The sequence below is a fragment of the Monodon monoceros genome, unplaced genomic scaffold (assembly GCF_005190385.1).
Source record: "Monodon monoceros isolate NGI ecotype Baffin Bay Population unplaced genomic scaffold, NGI_Narwhal_1 Super_Scaffold_21, whole genome shotgun sequence".
In the NCBI taxonomy this organism is placed as follows: Eukaryota; Metazoa; Chordata; class Mammalia; order Artiodactyla; family Monodontidae; genus Monodon; species Monodon monoceros.
The window spans coordinates 51316794-51328589 of record NW_021703778.1 but is presented as its reverse complement, the minus strand read 5'-3'; positions in this window follow the sequence as shown (position 1 = coordinate 51328589).

The window sequence follows — 11796 nt, the reverse complement described above, 5'->3', positions numbered from 1 at the left end:
GGCCTCTCTTGTTGTGGAGCACAGGCTCCAGATGTGCAGGCTCAGTCGCTGTGGCTCACGGGCCCAGTTGCTCCGCGGCATGTGGGATCTTCCCAGACCAGGGCTCGAACCCGTCTCCCCTGCATTGGCAGGCAGATTCTCAACCACTGCGCCACCAGGGAAGCCCTCTCTTCCTTTTTATATGGTCTCCAAAGGTCCCCTAAGTGTCCTGGGTGCAGGGGCAGCATCTGTACTCGGTGATGAGTCTATGCATCCTGCCACACGGAGCTCTAGGAAGAGACAAATGTATGCAATGTAAGGCTTCACCACACAAGGCTACGCTCTGTGGATGGCCTCTAAGAAGTTGTGAAACTATGGGAGAAAATCACGCTTTCCCAACACTTTCCTGACAACTAGAAGGATCTGTGGTTTAGCTGCCTGATGTCCTGCTCTCTGTTCCATCCTTCCACTGGATGGCCCGTGGGGACTAGCCAGTCTGTAAGCCTGGGGCACATGCCCCCATTCAGTCATCAGATTCTCCTTCCATATTCACCTCTGAATCCCAAAAAGGCCCATCTGAGAGCATACTCTTCTTGACCTCCCTATTCTATTGGAAAGTCAGCCAACTGGCCAAAGCAAGACTGAAATATTTATTAATACCATAAAAATTTAATGCTGATTTAGATTTCAGTTTTATTTTTTGACTCCACTTAAATAGATTGGGAGAATGAATATCACTGATGGCACTGTTCCCACGTGACTGAGAAAATGAGCATTTTAGAAGGGCACTTATATACCCCCTCCCAAACCAGGCCTCTGTTAGTAAAGAAGAAAGGAGGGGTGGATACTGAAGAGGCAGCAGGCAGTAACTGTGCACAGTCTGTCTCTCTGCTGTTCAGCACTCATCCCACCCATCCCCCACACGCAGGAAATGTCACTGTCTCCCACAGCAGACAGCAGAAGTCTCATATCTCTACATCTAGGCCAGTCTTCTCCATAACGCTCCTTGTGGTCCTAAGACCTTTAAACTACAAGTTATCTGCTCCAACATAGGCAGCAGTCACTGGTACATGCAGCAAAGGTCCTGCCCTATGAGGACACCCTGTTCATTGGGTGGCCATCTGGCTCCCTGCTCTGTTCCTGGGAGCAACTGCGGTAGCCATTGTCCCCTGTGGACTTGCTTCTGCCCTCTGCAGGTCCTCCCTGTCCATTACTCTCCATGGCCACACATGAAGCAGGCTGTAGGGTGCATGCCATCCCTGGGGCCACACAACTTCCGATTGGAGTGAATTTGGGGTCCTAAGGGTCGGGGATTGGCAGTCACCCATTGAATTATTTCAGGTAATAATTTTACTCAAAAACTTGGTAGGCTTTTGGTCTTTTGTGGGGGGGGGGGGCTCGTTCCGTTTGAAAGGAACCGTAGCCAGAGATCTCCCCTAGCCTGTCTTACACAACAATTCCAGTGATTTACCTACTTGCCCTCATCCTAACTGATTTGTTACTGCATTCAAAACAATGGGCTCGTGGGAGATGCCCCTTCATACACTCTTTCCTGGAGGCATCTCTGTTAGATGGAATTCTTAAGAGAAGATTCTGGAGAAAGACCTTGTGTCCCAATTTTATCTCCTACTATGGCTGTCATTTGCAAGCAAGAATTTCAGTCTGGGGTAAAGAAACCGTGTGTATGTGTGTGTGTGTGTGTGTGTGTGTGTGTGTGTGTGCAAAATCCTGCAAGACTTTTCTGGAACTTTCTGGAAATTTCACTCCATTCAGCTTGCAGGCCACCGAGAGAGGGAGCTTCACTCAGAACCGTCACATTCCCTCCTATCACTGCCTGACATCTGGCTGTCTCTGGTCTCAATCCATTCCTCTCTTGTAAAACATTGCCCAAAGTAGCCAATAACAGCTCTGCTCTGGATTTTTCCTAACATTTCCCCAACTCTACAGCCTCAGTTAGTGTATGATCTGTATCCCACCATGCAGCAGGGGACCATTTGGCCAAATGTTTTGCCACTGCATGGCTGTCCTGCAAAGTTGAGGTTCTCATTATCTGCCCCTTCCTCCTCCCTCAGCCCATTCCTGCAGTGCTCCACTGCCAGCCACCAGATTTTGGCTCAGTTAGGAGTGCACTTGGCTGCAAGAAAATCTGAATAATGGGGAGGGATTTATTGGTCTCATACAACAGGAAGTCTGAGGTAGTCCTGGGCTGGTCCAGCATCCAGGGGTTTCAGGGCACTCAGGCTCTTCCTTGTTTCCTGTCCTGCTCTTTCTGTTTTTTCTGTCGTACTAAATCAGGCACAGCTCTTCATTTGTGCAACAGAAGTTGTGTCAAGAAGATTAAACAAAAGACGAATTTATTAAAAGGAATTTTGGGGAAGGCTGAAGTAGCAAGCTGGAAACTAAGTCCCAAGGATCAACTTCCCACACTATAACATCACAGGACTAGCCAGAGAGGAAACCACTGCCATTGCCCCATGGAGCACCAGATGCTACAGTGGGTCTGTTGCCTGGAGCTTGACCTCACTGCCATTGCACTGCTGCCACCACCAGTGTCCCTCTAGTGCTTGGAGCTCGACCACTCCTACCCTCTGAAGCTTCCCCCTGGATAGATGCTTATGAGGCAAATCTGATTGGTGGGGTCAGGTCACATGCCTAAGCCCTGGCTGCAAAAGAAGTTGGGAAAAAAAAAAAAAAGAAGTTGACATCTCATGAGATTGAATCTGATTGGTGGAGCCAGATCACATGCTTGTGCCTTGGCTGCAAAGGAGTCTGGGAAGGGATTTTGATGTCTCATGAGGTTGAATCTGATTGGAGGATCACATGCCTGAGCCCTGGGTTCAAAGGAGACCAGGAAGAGAGTTTTCTCCATTATATTCCGGGACACAGGACTCTCAAGGTGGGAAGGGCCCCCAAACAGAGCCAGAGTGTTCTCAAGCTGTGGGGAAGCCAGCAAACATGACATGTGTAACCCCACCTGCTATTTCCACTTTCTCATCTCTCCTTCATTTTTCATTCCACACCCACTGCCTCCTGTCCTACAGCCACAATGGATCTGCTCTGGTCAGTCCCCAGTGGCTTCCCCAGCCATCCCCAGGCAGGTCTTGGTGCTCATCTAACTTTTCAGCAGATGACATGTTGACCTCCTTCTTCTTAAAACACTTCTCTCTTGCTTTCCACAGCCCCACTTTCTCCTAGGTTTCCTCCTCCTCCTCCTGTGCCCCTTCTGCGTCTTCTCAGCCTCTTCCTCCTCCTCCAAGCTTCTAAGTCTGAGGGGTCCTGCTCCACCTAGGTGATTTCATCTGTGAATTGATGGCCTCGCATTTCTATCTCTAGGTCAGATCTCTCCTCTGAGTTCCTAATGCCCTTAGATCACTTGTATTTGGTTGTTCCACAGGCATCTCAAACATCATAGGTCCAACACAGAACTCCTGATTTCCCTTTTTAATATATCCACCCACCCTCAATCAGTGTACTAATATCAGCATCTGGTACCAGCATTTTAAAGCCAGGAATACATGAGATACCCTTGATTCTGGTTCTTTCCTTCCAACCTGAAATCCAACCTAGCAGCAAGCTGCAACAGGTTCGATATCCAAAATATATTTTGAATTCTCCCCACTTTTCCCTATCCTACTACCATTACTCTCATTCAAGTAATCATCAGTTTTCACCTGGATTGCTCCAAGGCCTGCTAATAGATCTCTCTGCCTCCACTTTTAGCTTCTTCTAGTCTGTTCTCCATGCAGCAACAGAAGAGTGGTATTTCTTAAGCACATAGCTCCTCTGGGGCAATTTCCAATAGCTCTTCATTTAACTAAAAAAATAAAATTCATGCTCTCTATTATGGCTTATGTGGTCCATGTCATTCTGTTCCTACCTCTCTGACTTTGCTTCAGTCTTTCAGGGGGTTGAGCATAGCAACGTCTTTCCTGCCCCAGGGCATTTGCACATACTACTCCCTGTCTGTAATGTTTTTCCTTGCACTCTCCCCATGACTGGCTCATTCTCCATCCTTCTGATCTCAGTTTAAATGTCATGCTATCAAGGAGGCCTCTGATCATCCATTGTTATTATCTCAGTCCTTTATTTTCTTCACATCACTTGAACACTTGTAATCATTTTGTTTGACTATTTCCTTATCTGCTCCTCACCTTGAATACCAGGCCCATGAAGGCAGGGACCACCTTGTCTTATTCACTGACTAGCAGAGTACCTGAAGAGTAGGCACTAAATAAATAAATGTTGTTTGAATGACTTATTTGTCTCTCCCTCAAACATACCCCAACACCTCGTGTTCCAGAAATCTTTGTTACTTCATCTCTCTTGAACACTCAGGCAAATATTGCCTGTAGGATATGTTCCTGTGGGGGAGAAATAGTTTTGTAAACCCATGGCTCACTCAGTTCTAAAGCTGCGTTTATAACTAATTGATCTGGTCTTGAACTTTTTCATAACCAGCAGTGAAATGCAGCCAACCAGCTCACCCTCAGGTATGCAACGCCCTGTTGACCACCTGCCATGTATCCAGGCTCTGTGGCCCTGTGCATGCTTGTAAAATGTAGCTCCCTGGAGGCCTCAGACCTCCTGGCTGACTGGCATGTTGACACATGTGGTGAAAATTCTCCAAAGACTCAGGTGAAGTGTGCGGGGGAGCAGATTCCCCAGACAGGTCAAAGTGTTTTGATTTATGGCCTGTTGCCCTTTCCCTTTGAGTACAAACCAGAGCCCATGCACAGGATGGTTTTGTTCAGGCTTGTGAACTTATAGGAATAATGCTGTGTGCCTGAAATCTCTAGTTTATAGCATTAGAGTTTGTGAGAGTGGGAAGGGAACCCTCCTCACCTTGTAACCATGTGTAACATTTATTAGGCACCAGCTGTATGCCAGCCCCCAGCAAGTCCTTTATTCACATTGTCTCCAATCCTCATACAACTCTGCAAGGTGAATGGGTCTGCGTGTTACAGACAGGGCCTCCAAAGCTCTGAGCAGCCACACAGCTCCAGGACAGAAGAGCTGGGATCATGGCCAGGCTCTGAGAGCACATTTTCCAACTCCTCTGAAAGGAAGCCAAAGTCGCAAAGGCAGCTTCAGCCAGGATCCTCTGCAGGCAAGGTCACACTGTGGGGGTTCCTGGGTTTGTTCATCTTGTACGAGCAGAGACTTGGCAGCCTAGGAATGTGGGGCCACAGGGTGGGCAGGTGGGGGGCTGGCCTGGACCCCTCCTTATTTTGTTAATGAGGTAGAAACTTCTTGGTCAAAAGATATTTGGATCCCATGGGGCACAGGTGGGAAGGGCAGAGGGAGCAGTGAGGTGAACACAGCTCAAAGGTGGTAGTCCCTTTGATGTCTTTTAGGGTCTACTCCTCAAAACAGAAGCCAGCTTGAGCCAGGCCCCCACTCCCACCCCCATGCACTCTCTACCTACTGCCATTCTTGGTTGGCTTGATGTTTTCACTCACTCCCAAGGAACCCAGGTTAAATGCTGAGCCCCTGGGCCTGGTTCTACCTCCCAGGCTCCTGGGAAATTACCTTGTCATCTTGATTTGCTTAAAGGAACCCCAAGAAATTCCATCTCTGAGGAAAAATTCTGTCGGGACCTTCAAGGCCAGATTCCAGAAACATCCAGGCTAGAACGTCCCCTTTCAGCCTGGCCCCCTTGGCAACTCCCTGCTCTCTGTGCGTCTCTGACACCTTGGCATCTGGAGGTCCCAGGGAAGGCCAGGCCTGAGTGGGCAGCCCCTCCCCATGCCCATCAAGGTTGCCTGGGATCCTACAGTTTGCCCAGCATGAGCTGCCCTCTCCCACTTCTCAGCCTGAGCATCAGGGAATTAGGAACACACAGCTGAGGGGCCCTGGCAGAAAGCGGGGGTGTCAGAGGTGGCCAGCAGCTGTGGCCGGGTCAGATACAGGCCCTGGGATGCTGGGGTCCTGCCAAGCTCTGAACCCTAATGCAGGAGCTTGGGGCTGGGGAAGAGGAGGGTCAGAGGTCAGGGAGAGAAATGTCAATGAGCAAAGAGACTTTTTCAAGAGTAAATGGAGACCGTTTCATGAATAAATGAAGAATTGCTGTTGGCCAACCACGGCTTGCCCTGGTGCTGGGGAGGGACAGGCAGGGGTGGGCTGGCCTGGCCTGCTTCCATAATTGGGCCCAGGAGGGCCAGCCAAGGGCATCTACATACACACTTCAAAGAGAACCTGCCCACCTCTCGTTGTTAAGCCACCTATTTCTTTGAACAAGTCTTTAGGTTTGCATGTTTTAATCACAGGAAGCAGCTGTGATAGCCTCTCCTGGCCAGAGCTCGACCTGAGGAAATAGCCCTGGGCAGCATTTACAAGCCTCTCTGTGTAGCCCATGCCACTCACACCACAGGCCATGTCCCCTCCAGTCCCCACAGCACCACTCAGAGTGGACCAGGCCTGTCTCTCAGGTCAAGGTTAGACGTGGGCAGGGTAATGAGGGATGGGCCAGGACACAGGCCAGGCAGGGGTTCCAGAGCTCACATTTGCCACCATTCTTATTGACCACTGGTACCACTGGCTCGATTGTCCTCCTTCACATTGAGCATGGAAGTGGCCTTCTTGTGGATGCCTGGGGTCAGGGTTTAACAGATGTGTCTGGTTTGGGGTCTGATCTGGGCTAGATAGCAATGAATCCCTGAATGAACCCCTGCCCCACATAGGAAAAGAACTCACCTCACACCTGGTTTGTGTAGACAAGCATAGGTGATGTCTGTCTCCCAGGAAGGGCGGTCTTTTAAGAAGACACTGAGGCCACAGGGGTGAGTGACATGCCCAAGGTCAGACCAGGGCCCCAACCCCCTGTGTGCCCTGAAGTCCAGGGTTAGCTCCTGCCAGAAAGCAGGCACTTAAGGCGGTGTTCTGATTCCTCCAGCCCAATCCTTGCTTTTCCAGGGCCAAGCACCACATTCCCATGAACAGTGTAGTATTATTCCTGCAAACATTTTTTTTAATTAAACATTTTAAAATTGCCACTAGTCGCACACTGGTACAAAATTCAGAATGTGCAAAAAGGCATATGGTAAAAATCTTTCCCACCCCTGCTTCCAGCTACTCTTCTCTGAAGACTACTATCTTTCTAGAGATAGCTTTATTTAGTTGAGCAAATACATCTATAAAGATTCCTTTGATCATTTTTAGCCTGAAGAGCAGCATACTATATATAGAGATTTGTACCTTCTTTTTTTTCATTTAACATACTATGGAGGTTATTCCTTGTGCTTATTTGAGCTACCTCTTTCGTTTTAATGGTTGCACAGCATTTCGTTGTAGGAGTCCGCATTGCTGTTTGCATAACTCCGGGGTACCTCGCATGTGGTATTTGATGTGGCCCTGAATAGTTATACTATAATTTATTTAACCAGTTAACACTATTAAGGGACATGTAGCTTGTGCAGTCAGCTCAGGCTGCAATAATAAAATGCCACAGACTGGGTGGCTTAAACAACAGACACTTATTTTCTCACAGTTCTGGAGGCTAAAAGCCTGAGATCAAGGTGCCCTCAAGGTTGGTTTCTTATGAGAGCTATCTTCCTGGCTTACAGAAAGCTGCCTTCTTGCTGGGTCTTCTTCACATGGCAGAGAGAGTAAGCAAGCTCTAAATCTCTTTCTCTCTTTTTTTTTTTTAACATCTTTATTAGAGTATAATTGTTTTACAATGGTGTGTCAGTTTCTGCTTTATAACAAAGTGAATCAGTTATACATATACATATGTCCCCACATCTCTTCCCTCTTGCATCTCCCTCCCTCCCACCCTCCCTATGCCACCCCTCTAGGTGGTCACAAAACACTGAGTTGATCTCCCTGTGCTATGCGGCTCCTTCCCACTAACTATCTATTTTACGTTTGGTAGTGTATATATGTCCATGCCACTCTCTCACTTTGTCCCAGTTTACCCTTCTCCCTCCCCATATCCTCAAGTCCATTCTCTAGTAGGTCTGCATCTTTATTCCCATCTTGCCACTAGGTTCTTCTGACCATTTTCTTTCTTTTTTTTTTAGATTCCATATATCTGTGTTAGCATACAGTATTTGTTTTTCTCTTTCTGACTTACTTCACTCTGTATGACAGTCTCTAGGTCCATCCACCTCACTACAAATAACTCAGCTTCATTCCTTTTTATGGCTGAGTAATAATCCATTGTATATATGTGCCACATCTTCTTTATCCATTCATCTGTCGATGGACACTTGGGTTGCTTCCATGTCCTGGCTATTGTAAATAGAGCTGCAATGAACATTGTGGTACATGACTCTTTTTGAATTATGGTTTTCTCAGGGCATATGCTCAGTAGTGGGATTGCTTGGTCGTATGGTAGTTCTATTTTTAGTTTGTAAGAAACCTCCATACTGTTCTCCATAGTGGCTGTATCAATTTACATTCCCACCAACATTGCAAGAGGGTTCCCTTTCCTCCACACCCCCTCCAGCATTTATTGTTTGTAGATTTTTTGATGTTGGCCATTCTGACCGGTATGAGATGATATCTCATTGTAGTTTTGATTTGCATTTCTCTAATGATTAATGATGTTGAGCATTCTTTCATGTGTTTGTTGGCGATCTGTATATCTTCTTTGGAGAAATGTCTATTTAGGTCTTCTGCCCATTTTTGGATTGGGTTGTTTTTCTGATATTGATCTGCATAAGTTGCTTGTAAATTTTGGACATTAATCCTTTGTCAGTTGCTTCATTTGCAAATATTTTCTCCCATTCTGAGCATTGTCTTTTGTCTTGTTTATGGTTTCCTTTGCTGTGCAAAAGCTTTTAAGTTCCATTAGGTCCCATTTGTTTATTTTTGTTTTTATTGCTATTTCTCTAGGAGGTGTGTCAAAAATGATCTTGCTGTCATTTATGTCATAGAGTGTTCTGCCTATGTTTTCCTCTAAGAGTTTGATGGTGTCTGGCCTTATATTTAGGTCTTTAATCCATTTTGAGTTTATTTTTGTGCATGATGTTAGGGAGTGTTCTAATTTCATTCTTTTACATGTAGCTCTCCAGTTTTCCCAGCACCACTTTTTGAAGAGGCTGTCTTTTCTCCACTGTATATTCTTGCCTCCTTTATCAACGATAACGTGACCATGTGTGCGTGGGTTTATCTCTGGGCTTTCTATACTGTTCCATTGATCTATCTTTCTGTTTTTGTGCCAGTACCATACTGTCTTGATTACTGTAGCTTTGTAGTATAGTCTGAAGTCAGGGAGCCTGATTCCTCCAGCTCCGTTTTTCTTTCTCAAGATTGCTTTGGCTATTCAGGGTCTTTTGTGTTTCCATACAAATTGTGAAATTTTTTGTTTTGTTCTGTGAAAAATGCCAGTGGAAGTTTGATAGGGATTGCATTGAATCTGTAGATTTCTTTGGCTAGTAGAATCATTTTCACAATGTTGATTTCCAACATTTTCCAATCCAGGAACATGATATATCTCTCCATCTATTTGTATCATCTTTAATTTCTTTCATCAGTGTCTTATAATTTTCTGCATACAGGTCTTTTGTCTCCTTAGGTAGGTTTATTCCTAGATATTTTATTCTTTCTGTTGCGATGGTAAATGGGAGTGTTTTCTTAATTTCACTAACAGATTTTTCATCATTACTGTATAGGAATGCCAGAGATTTCTGTGCATTAATTTTGTATCCTGCTACTTTACCAAATTCATTGATTAACTCTAGTAGTTTTCTGGTAGCATCTTTAGGATTCTCTATGTATAGTATCATGTCATCTGCAAACAGTGGCAACTTTACTTCTTCTTTTCCAATTTGGATTCCTTTTATTTCTTTTTCTTCTCTGCTGTGGCTAAAACTTCCAAAACTATGTTGAATAATAGTGGTGAGAGTGGGCAACCTTGTCTTGTTCCTGATCTTAGTGGAAATGCTTTCAGTTTTTCATCATTGAGGACAATGTTGGCTGTGGGTTTGTCATATATGGCCTTTATTATGTTGAGGAAAGTTCCCTCTATGCCTACTTTCTGCAGGGTTTTTATCGTAAATGGGTGTTGAATTTTGTCGAAAGCTTTCTCTGCATCTACTGAGATGATCATATGGTTTTTCTCCTTCAGTTTGTTAATATGGTGTATCACGTTGATTGATTTGCATATATTGAAGTATCCTTGCAATCCTGGAATAAACCCCACTTGATCATAATGTATGATCCTTTTAATTGTGTTGTTGGATTCTGTTTGCTAGTATTTTATTGAGGATTTTTGCATCTATGTTCATCAGTGATATTGGCCTGTAGTTTTATTTCTTTGTGACATTTTGTTTGGTTTTGGTATCAGAGTGATGGTGGCCTCATAGAATGAGTTTGTCTTTCTCTTCTTAAAAGGACACTAGTCCTATGATGAGGGTCTCACTCTTACGACCTCATTTAACCATAATTACTCCCTTAAAGGCCCCATCTCCTCATACAGTCACAATGGGGGTTAGAATTTTAACATACGAATTTTGGGGGGAACACAATTCATTATGTAACACCTCATTTCCATTTTTGCCTATTGTTAAGTAAAAAACAAAGCGAAGGATTTGGTGACCAAGGATTTAGCACCTTTCAACCAGAAGCTCATTCTGGCTATGGAGACAAAGCAGGACCTGGTTGCTTGGCTCTCTGATCTGAACTTCACTTGACACACTTGCTGCCTTGGGACTCACTGGCCCTTGTCCTGCTCTGCTGGGACATCAAACAGTGTAACTTTGTATGTCTAATTAATAGCCACAGATGTAGCGTGTCTTGGATGTGTTTCTTGTTATTTCTGCGGAACAGTTGTCCTCTCCAGAAATTGTCTCCAAGATTTTTGTGCCTAAAAACTCATTTGTTGCGACGGAAACAGAAATGATGTTTTAATGATCATGGTAAATGAAACCGTAATCTTGACCTTATTATCAGCCTCTTTTTTTAATGAGCTGCTTATGCAAGCATTCTTTCCCTGCTGTAGATACACATCAACAACTTCCAAACCCTCTTTGAACCAATATACTATTTTGTCACCTTGCCAGTTCTCTTGCTGGAGAGTTAATAAACTTCAACATAAGCTCAAGAGAAACTTGTGTTAAGAAATTTTGCTTCAACACAATTACTAATAACCCTGCAACATCGTCAATCATACATCATTTCACACAAATGTAAGTTTACTGTAGGATATATTCCCAGAAGTGTGTGTAATTGTTGGTGGTTTGGCATCTAGCATCCTTTTCACCTTCCTTTTAGTGTTCCTTCAAAGACTGGAAAGTGAACAAATAAATTTCCTGCTTCCCTTGCAGCTAGAGCTCTAGATGTGAACTGGGTTCTGCCCAGTGGTGTGCTGGTAAATATTTAACAACCAGCTCTCCAACTGAAAAAAACTGTGCACCCTGGCTTGTAGTGTCTACTGATTTCCCTGGCATAAGTACTCACACCATGGTCAATTTCAGGCTATTTACATGATGTCACTGAATGTGGAGCTGGGGTGAGCTGGCTCCAGCACATGCCCAGTTCTGCCAGTTAGTTGCATGCCACTATGATTTGAGGTCAAGAGCATCCTTCTGCTGCATTTGGCTGTTCCTGCAGGCAAGCAAAGTTGTGGTAATTGTTTCTCTTGCAGTGGCATTCCAGTGTCCATTCAGTTCCTTTGTGTAGTTGAGAGACAGGTGTAGCGGCAGCAGCAGTGATCCCCTGACCTCCACCTGGCTGGTGGGGCTGAGGCAGCTGATCCCCAGAAATTGTCCTGGGCATCAGTCCAATAGGCCTTGTCCACGTCTTCTCCTCTAGTCCTCTCAGTAAAATTGAACGCTCCTAATTTCCTGTCTAAACCCCTTTTTGCTTAAAATTGTT